The following is an 8302-nucleotide window of genomic DNA, read 5'->3' on the forward strand; positions in this document are numbered from 1 at the left end:
TGAAGGAGATCAGTGAAACTTTGTGCAATCTTCTTTTACTATGTCAATCATCTATGTGTTACAAAAGCTAGAGCTTCAGCAAATCTAAGATCGTAATTTTTTTCCTCCCAATTTGTAGAAGGATAAAATGTTGCAATTTCTGTGGCTGGTCCTTCTTTACTCTGTAAAAAAGGACCAGATAAAATTCATTAGAAATAAGTAAAAATGCTGCAGAAATGTGATTTTATCCCTGCTGGTTTTGAATGAGCTGGAAACAGATTTACTTCTTCTAATATATAAAAGAAGTTATATCTAAAAAGAATTCAAACTTACACTTGCAAAGGTTTTGTCCACAGTAATTGGAAGTACAAAGCAATAAATTAAATTAAGTAAAATAAAGGGGAGGGGGAGTAGGGAGAGAAAAAAAAAAGAAAGGAAAAAAAAATATATAAAGGATTTTGTATGCAGTGCCTGGTAAATAGGGGCAAGCCTGCAGTTTGAGCACTGCCTTTCACTGAGGCCATCCCACCTGCACACGCAGCTCTGCCAGCTCCAGCTGGAGTAGATGTGATGCTTGCTGCAGCATACGCAGCAACTAGCAAGCTTTAACTGGGCTACCTTAGCATGTCACTTGTGCCCAGACAATGCTCTGATCTTCCAGACTTTATTTCTAAATGAGAAGAGCCACACAGGAGCTAAAAGCAATTTAGGTCACAGACAAATGTTTATTGCAGGTAGTTCTGACAGCTGAGGATGATGGCTCCCTCAGCTCTTTGCTGTTCCTCCTCTGCCAGACAAAAGGGTTGAATGCACTTCTAAATTCAGTCCAAAGTTACTCAGGGGCAAAGTCATCCCAGCCTCACCAGAGCCTTGCCTGCTGCTAAACCTGTATCTTTTTGGAGTAAGCAGCTGAAAAGACTAAAACCACTTTCTTAAATTGAAAGCCAGTTTTTATTTGAACATAAGATGAAGGAACAAACTTCTCACTGTGGAAGAAGCCTAGAATGAAATGTAGTGAGAGTTTGCCAGCAAAGTTCTTCCTGCACTATGTCCTAGCAAAACAGGCTTTCTGACAGGGTTGCTCTGAACTTCTGGGCACTTCCCAAAGCCCTTCTTTCTCTCGTTCTGCTGAACTTCTGAACCCTGCTCTTCTTGTTGTCTTAGCACTTCAGGCTTTATCCTCCCTTGCTGTGCCCACCATGTTCATCCTATGCTCCATAAACCTCCCATGACCCACCAAACACTGTTGTTTTTTCCAAACCTCTCTTCTTCAGGGCTCCTTCTAACCTAGAGTAAAAGAAGTAAAAAGGTTTTGACTGATGTGCTGCCCTCTTAGAGAAACCTCACATGCAGTAGCATTTGGTTTCCACTAAGAACTATATTAGAACTCACCTCAACAGGAGAGGAGGTGGTAAACTCACTTCACTAATTATGATCCAGTGGTCACTTAATTTAGCTATAAATTTCAATTGCAGTCTATTACTTGTCACCTCACAGAAGCACAGAATCACAGAAACATAGAATGGTCTTGAGACCTTTAAGGATCACCTAGTCCTACCACTTGCCATGGATGGGGACATTACAATTGGCTCCTGACCAGTACAGGATGAGTGGGACTTCTATGACTTACACAGTGGGCTCCACTAGAACAAGGAAATAAAGCATAGCTAATTTCTCATCTGAAATAAAACAGTTTACTTTCTAACATGAATATGTATTGAATGTTTTGCCATTTTAACTACATGGAAGTTTTTTACCATTTATGCTGATATAGCAGATGCTGTTTTGATTCTTTTTCATAACGTTTTTACTTTAAAAATTGTAAAACTTTAGAATTTAAGATACAGAAGTAAAGAAAAAGTTTAAACACAATCGTAGATTTCAGAGCTACATACACAAGTTATAAAATGCAATTATGATCTTTTTATGTTACTGATGATTTTAGCACTGGGGTAATCTGAACATTGCTTAGCATTACCACTCTGACCTCCATTAATTTTTCAGTTTATGCAAGGAATGTAAGTGTAAATACTTAATTTACAAGCTATATTTACCATGGGCCTCTGTGCAAGTATATACTCAGTTCTGTGTTTCTATACACGTGTACTATTCATCCTATTCTGAAAGTTGTAGTACCTTTTCTGCTTTATTCAGGCCTGTGACCACATATCTTTATAATTCTTTCTCATTAAACACCAGCTGACTGAAAAAATAAAAATTGTTAATGTTAAATGTTAAATTTTGTCATTTTCCAGAGGACACTTTGCTGTGCTTAAATGCATTCTATCAGGTTCCACACAGTTACACACTTTCAAATTCTTGAAACTCATCTTCTCCTACAGTCAGTGTTATTTCCATACTGTCTTTGGAAACTCATATTTAGTTAAATGAAAAAGTAAATAAAGGAAAACCAAACAAATAAGGGAAATAGTTTTCCTTCTCCTTGTGGTGTAGTCTAACAAGTGTCAGTAATTTGGGAGCAATGCCTATTACACTTTAGTGTTACTATACTAGGGCATTTTATTTGCCAGAGTTCTGCAAGAACAAAATATTTGAGACTGTGAATCTATACAGCAGATTTCATATTAAGTATCAGCACTCTTTTAAAAGATAATTTTTCATTTCTTGATTAAAATCGCAAAAAATGAAAAACTTCAGCTTTTATATAACATCAATGGGAAAACTCCAGGGAAGCAGCTGTGAGAGCCATTGTGCTTCTGCTCTATGATTTATTGATGCTCAACATTTTTCTGTAACCACAGACTGACTTTTGTTTACATTTCTTAGAAATTTGACATTACAGTAACTTCAGTCATCTGTCATATTAATATTCCTTCTCCATTCCCTTTGGTTATAAAGCTGGAATTAAAGAAGCCTGGATCTCCCAAAAGGTTTTTCTTTTACATACTTGTCACATACTTTATTCTGTGTTTTATTCGGTTTATTTTCTCATTATGTTGAATCTTCCTCCTCTAAAGAAGCTGTACTATTCTGCCCTCAACAGAAATGTGAAGAGCTAGCTATGTCAAATAACTAATTTTGTGGTTAAGATTCCCTGTGGCATATATAGAACTGAGGTTTCTGTCTCTGTTTTGAATTCAAGGATGTCAAAGAGGACCTCCTGCACCTCACACACTTGCCTCTGTCACTGATCTATTCACTATTTTAAAAACTTCAACGTATTTTCAAACAAAACACTTCAAAGACCCTGAAGCTCACTGAAATGTAGACCATGAAGTTATCTGTAACTCATGAAAGTTTCCACTATGAAAGTAAACGTTTCCCCACCTAATTCAAGCATAAGTTGAGTTGGTAAATTAATAACGCATGTTGTAGCAACATTGTTGGCTTTCTTTTCTTTCCATTATTAAGTACTTATCTTCTGGTCCAGATACAAGAGGAAAAATTTTAAGAGCAACAGGTAGAATAGGTGAATAGAAATGACTGCTTCACTTGAGTCCAAGTATACTTCCTTCGTATGCTTTAACACTAAAGTTTAATTTAAATATGATGCTTGTGCCAGCCTTAAAATCTTTTATATATATATTTTAATTTTCTATCTGTCACAAGTAAAGCATCAGGCAGACCAGGAGTAAGTTAGTTATGCAGTAAAACTATCATCTGTTGCTAGTTGACAGTATGCTTACCCTTTTTGTTTCTAAGACTATAATGGGGGAAATAGGTGGTATGCGCTGAATCTAGTTTAATGCAATTATTTGAGTATGCAGTGTTAATAACTCATGACAAAGACACCAAGGTTTATTTCTTCAAATTTTTCTGTAGGGATGATCAGTGCATTTCGTGGGATTTAGTTTGGCTCCATTTTTAATCTCTCTGAAAGTGCATGTAAGTTATCCACAACAATCTTCACACAATGGCCTAGCCCATCAAATGCAAAACTGACAGCGTCTTGATGACCTTTCAGCACCAAGTGATCATGGCAGAGTGAATTTCTCCTCAGTTGGCTATGAAAGTAAACACCAAAAAAAAACAAAAAAATAAACCAAAAACAAACAAACAAACAAAAAAATCCAACAAGAAAATCCTGCAACATTTAAGTATAGTCAATATTCATGGGCTGTTCAGAAATGTTTCCTTATCTTAAAATATTGTTCAGTTTTTCAAAACTTAAAATAAAACACTATACAAATATTTTAGGATTTGCATGATTCATATTTCTTCTTTGGAAAAATATCCACCACGTTACAAAGATTGCATTGGTTTAATAGCATCACTTGAACATACTGAATATACTCAGAGTACAGAAGAGAAAAATAAAATGTAGTAATGTAACTAAGAATTGTTAAGATTGCTTGGAAATTGAGCACAAGTTTGACACTCATAGCTTTAGTTTTATTGCCTTCAATGTACAAGTTAGCAATTTGGGGGAAACTTTTTTTTCCTACAAAATTCTCAGGGGAAACAGATTTTACTGTCCTCAGAAAATGAACCAATAAATCACAGCCTTTTTTTCTGGTGAAAAAGAGTGCATGAAGAACTAATGTTGGAATGCAAAGATTTAGTCTGTGTTATGTTTGAAAAACAACCATTCCTCAAACCAAAGAATGACCAACTGCATTTACTCTTCTAGAACTGACTGTGTCTCAGCAGATAGCATCCACAGCCGAAATGTGAATGAGAGACTGCTCAATGATTCAAGTAGTTATTTGCCATGACCTTCACACTTGAAGGCACTGCATTTCTGATCCACATCTGTTTTTGTTGGCTGGTTGTTAATTGGTTGTTTTTCAGGTCTTAGTATATGTACAGAATTCACCAATCCTTGATTCCATTGCACCTAGGTGCAGCTAGGACCTCCTGCTTCAGATTTCATCTGAATTAAATCTGTAAGAGTGGTCTAGTCAGAGATCTGTGCCACTGGAAAGTTCCCAGCATCGTGCAGCACACTCCATTGCGTATATTTCAAGATACATTTGACAGTGGAGTGCCACTGGCAAAAAGGTCTGAACGCTCAATCAGAGTCTGTGTGACATTAATCAAAGCATCATGTTCTAACCCGCCATAAGTGTCATGGACTAATTGGCTGCAATCTTTCATCTTTGGTCTCTGCTTCTGAAATGGGAGAAATGTACTTAAGGTTTCCTTGTTACCATCCAAAACTCCTTTACATTTATGTCAAGTAAACAGAACAGAGAACAATACCTGAACTGTGTAACACAAGCAGGATCAGTGATCTGACACATCATGTAAGGAAAAAATATTAAGTTTACAGCACATAGCCTTGTCCAGGTGGCAAAGTACATCGTCAAATTAATTACGATGTAACCTACTTAAAAATAATACTACTTTTCCTTGCCACGCATCACTTTTTGCAATTGTTTCATCATGTACACCTCATAAATTATTTCATAACACAGATCTTCCTTCAGTGCTGGCCTACTCTCCTGTAATATCTGTTTTGAGAAATTGCTGCTGCCTTCCTATAATTACTTCAGAAAGTTTTTTCCATTTCTTCAAAAATTCTTTGGCTCAGTTACCAGGTTGTTGCTCCAGAAGGGACGCATAAATTCAAAGAGAGATAGTGTTACAAAACAATCTTAGGTTCAATTCAATCACAAAATCAAAAAAGTGAAGAAAATAGAACCATGAACTTTTTTTTTTTTTTTTTTTTTTTTTTTGTGGGTTATAGTTTACCGTGGGATAGTGATGAGTCAAAACTGAAGTCTCTATTCAAGATACATCTTTTATAACCTCTTATATATATATATATATATACCATTTTTAATCAAACAGGCTTTGGGCTATCCATGTTTTATTATCTTGTATTTTCATCTGGAATGAAGAAATAATTTAATAAACCTACTTCTTACTAGTTACTAGAAAACTGGTTCATAACAAAGTCATACATTTTTTGTCTTCTAAGGAAAGACAATGGGACTTTTAGGAGCTGAGACAGGTTATAGCAGATGCTGTAGGAGATCCAAAAGAGTCCAAAACCATGTAGCGTATTATATACTGATGTAATGAATTACTTACATATATCTTCCAGCCCACATTTATTTTCTGTGTAAACTTAAAATGAGTGTTTTTACCATTAGTTTCTGGCAGAGGGTTAGTAAATATCTCAATATAAAATAAGTACAAATTAAATCAATTTTCCAGTAGACAACTTATTGCTTATAGTAGGTACTAAATTCCTTCCTTTTTGCAGGAACCATGTTTGTTTGTTTGTTTGTTTTCATATATTTTTCTTTTAGTAAAAATCACAATAAAATTCTCATTTGCTGTCAGCCAGTTACATCATAGAATTGTAGAATTACAGAATGGCTTGGGTGGAATGGACCTCAAGGATCATCAATCTCCAACCCCCCTGCCTCAGGCAGAGCCACCAATCTCCACATCTAACACTAGACCAGGATGACCAATGCACCATCCAGCCTGGCCTTGAACACCTCCAGGGATGGGGCATCCACAGCCTCTCTGGGCAGCCTCCTCTGGAACCTCACCACTCTCATAGTAAAGAACTTCCCCCTAACATCCAATCTAAATCTTCCCTCCTTCAACTTAAAACCATTTCCCCTTGTCCTACAATTGTCTACTCTTTCTGAGAGTTGACTCCTCTTCTGTTTATAGGCTCCCTTTAGGTACTGAAAGGCTGCAATGAGGGCACCCCGTAGCCTTCTCTTCTGCAGGCTGAGTAATCCCAGCTCCCTTAGCTTGTGTTTGTAGCGGAGGTGCTGCAGTCCTCTGATCATCTTTGTGGCCCTCCTCTGGACCTTCTCCAACAGCTCCCATTGTGGCCTAAATCTAGTTCTGTGGATTTCCTCCATTGATTTTTAGAATATTTTCTTCATTACTTGTTAGGATCTTCAGTTTTATATTCCTAATTAAAGTTTAGTGATACACTTCCTTCTAAAACAAAGAAAATTCCAACCTGGTAGTTTCTGATTCTCAGTATAAGTTCATTTGTGTAAGCAGACAAGATTCTGCGTACATGAAAGGACATAGAATGGCTAGGGGTATTATTACATCAGAAGGAATAGAAGCTTGTGTTCTATAGTGTGATGCATCATATGTGTATACTCATATATGAAATGAAGACATACTCCTATTCGATACAGATGCACACATAAATGGAAGAAAGAGTGACAACATATACTGTATTAAAACATATCTTTTTTCCAAGTACCTCCAACAGTGAGTCCCTGCTAGGATGTAAAATTGTTTTAGCATTCATGTGTAAATAGTATGTCTACTAACAGGAATAAAATGATTCAGTACAAGAGTTTTAAAATTTTTGTTTCTCTTATTTTTTCTTCTGTTCATCCATGAAAGGAGCTGTTTGTTGCTTTTATCATTTTATTATTATTGTTTTTTTCTAGAGACAAGTTGGTTTAGGTTCAGGTTAATTTAGGAAAGGCAAAGTGGCTTGCACATTCAGCAGTTTTAAAAGCCTGCCTGGTGAGTTTTTGCTGAGCTGAAGTATTCTGCTTTGAAAAATACATCATTCCTTGTCATAACAAAAATTCATTTCTCAGTAGTAAGATTCCCTTTTATTGGATCTTACATGGTATCAGGTGCATTCAGTAATCTCAGGATAATAAATATCAGAAATAAGGTAATTTTAAAGACAGAAAGAAAATTTGAACATGTATAAAGTATTAAAAGTGATTCTGTTTTATACCTCTGGGCTTGCAAATTAAGCTGAAAATAATTTTTAAATACCATGAGAAGTTTAAAAATAGCAAGAAAGGAAAAAATAAAATTAAAAAGGGGAAATTAGAAATAAATACGTTGGTATGAATTTGAATAAAAATGAGCCAAGGCCTTCAAGAGGTAATACAGAAGTATTATATGAAATGTTCACATACAGGAATGATGCACCTCAGCTGCATTGTAGGAGTCAAGACAAGTTGTCGTCTGATTTCCAAGCTTATCTTCCCCAAACTGAACAGAATCCTGGCATCCTGCAATTAAATAGCTTATTCTTCTAAGTCACAGAAACTCAGGCTTACATCCATTCCTAATCCAAGGCATAGCTTAAATAAATAATGATGCTTTCCAGAAGTAGGGTGTCAGAGCATATCTAGTTCTGAAACTGATCCAGCACCTTGAGGAAAATACCAAAAAATTCATTTAATTTTTAACCTTTCATGTTGTTTCATTGTTTTGAGTTGATAGTTTAACAACAAATAGTTATTTCTTCCTGTGGAAATGTTTCTGGCTATAGATCATTTCACACAAAGTAGCTACTCTCCTTTGTCTGCATTTCCTTTCCTGTTAAATAGTTAACATTGTTATTTTAGAAAAATATCAGCTACGTGACACATTTGAATAGAAGGAAGGAGTTTTGTGACTGCTA

The 8302-nt window shown here is 35.8% G+C and overlaps 1 long non-coding RNA gene across 1 annotated transcript; it reads right to left on the reverse strand.

Annotated features, from left to right (window-relative positions):
- Positions 1 to 911: 911 nt before the first annotated feature.
- LOC107308892 lies at positions 912 to 7130 on the reverse strand. Its single transcript, XR_001552980.2, has 3 exons — positions 6875 to 7130; positions 2116 to 2182; positions 912 to 1266 (listed from the first exon to the last, which is right to left on the reverse strand). It is a non-coding gene; the product is annotated as an uncharacterized LOC107308892 (long non-coding RNA).
- Between the last annotated feature and the right edge of the window lie 1172 nt (positions 7131 to 8302).

This window comes from Coturnix japonica, chromosome 2 (assembly GCF_001577835.2).
Source record: "Coturnix japonica isolate 7356 chromosome 2, Coturnix japonica 2.1, whole genome shotgun sequence".
Taxonomy (NCBI): Eukaryota; Metazoa; Chordata; class Aves; order Galliformes; family Phasianidae; genus Coturnix; species Coturnix japonica.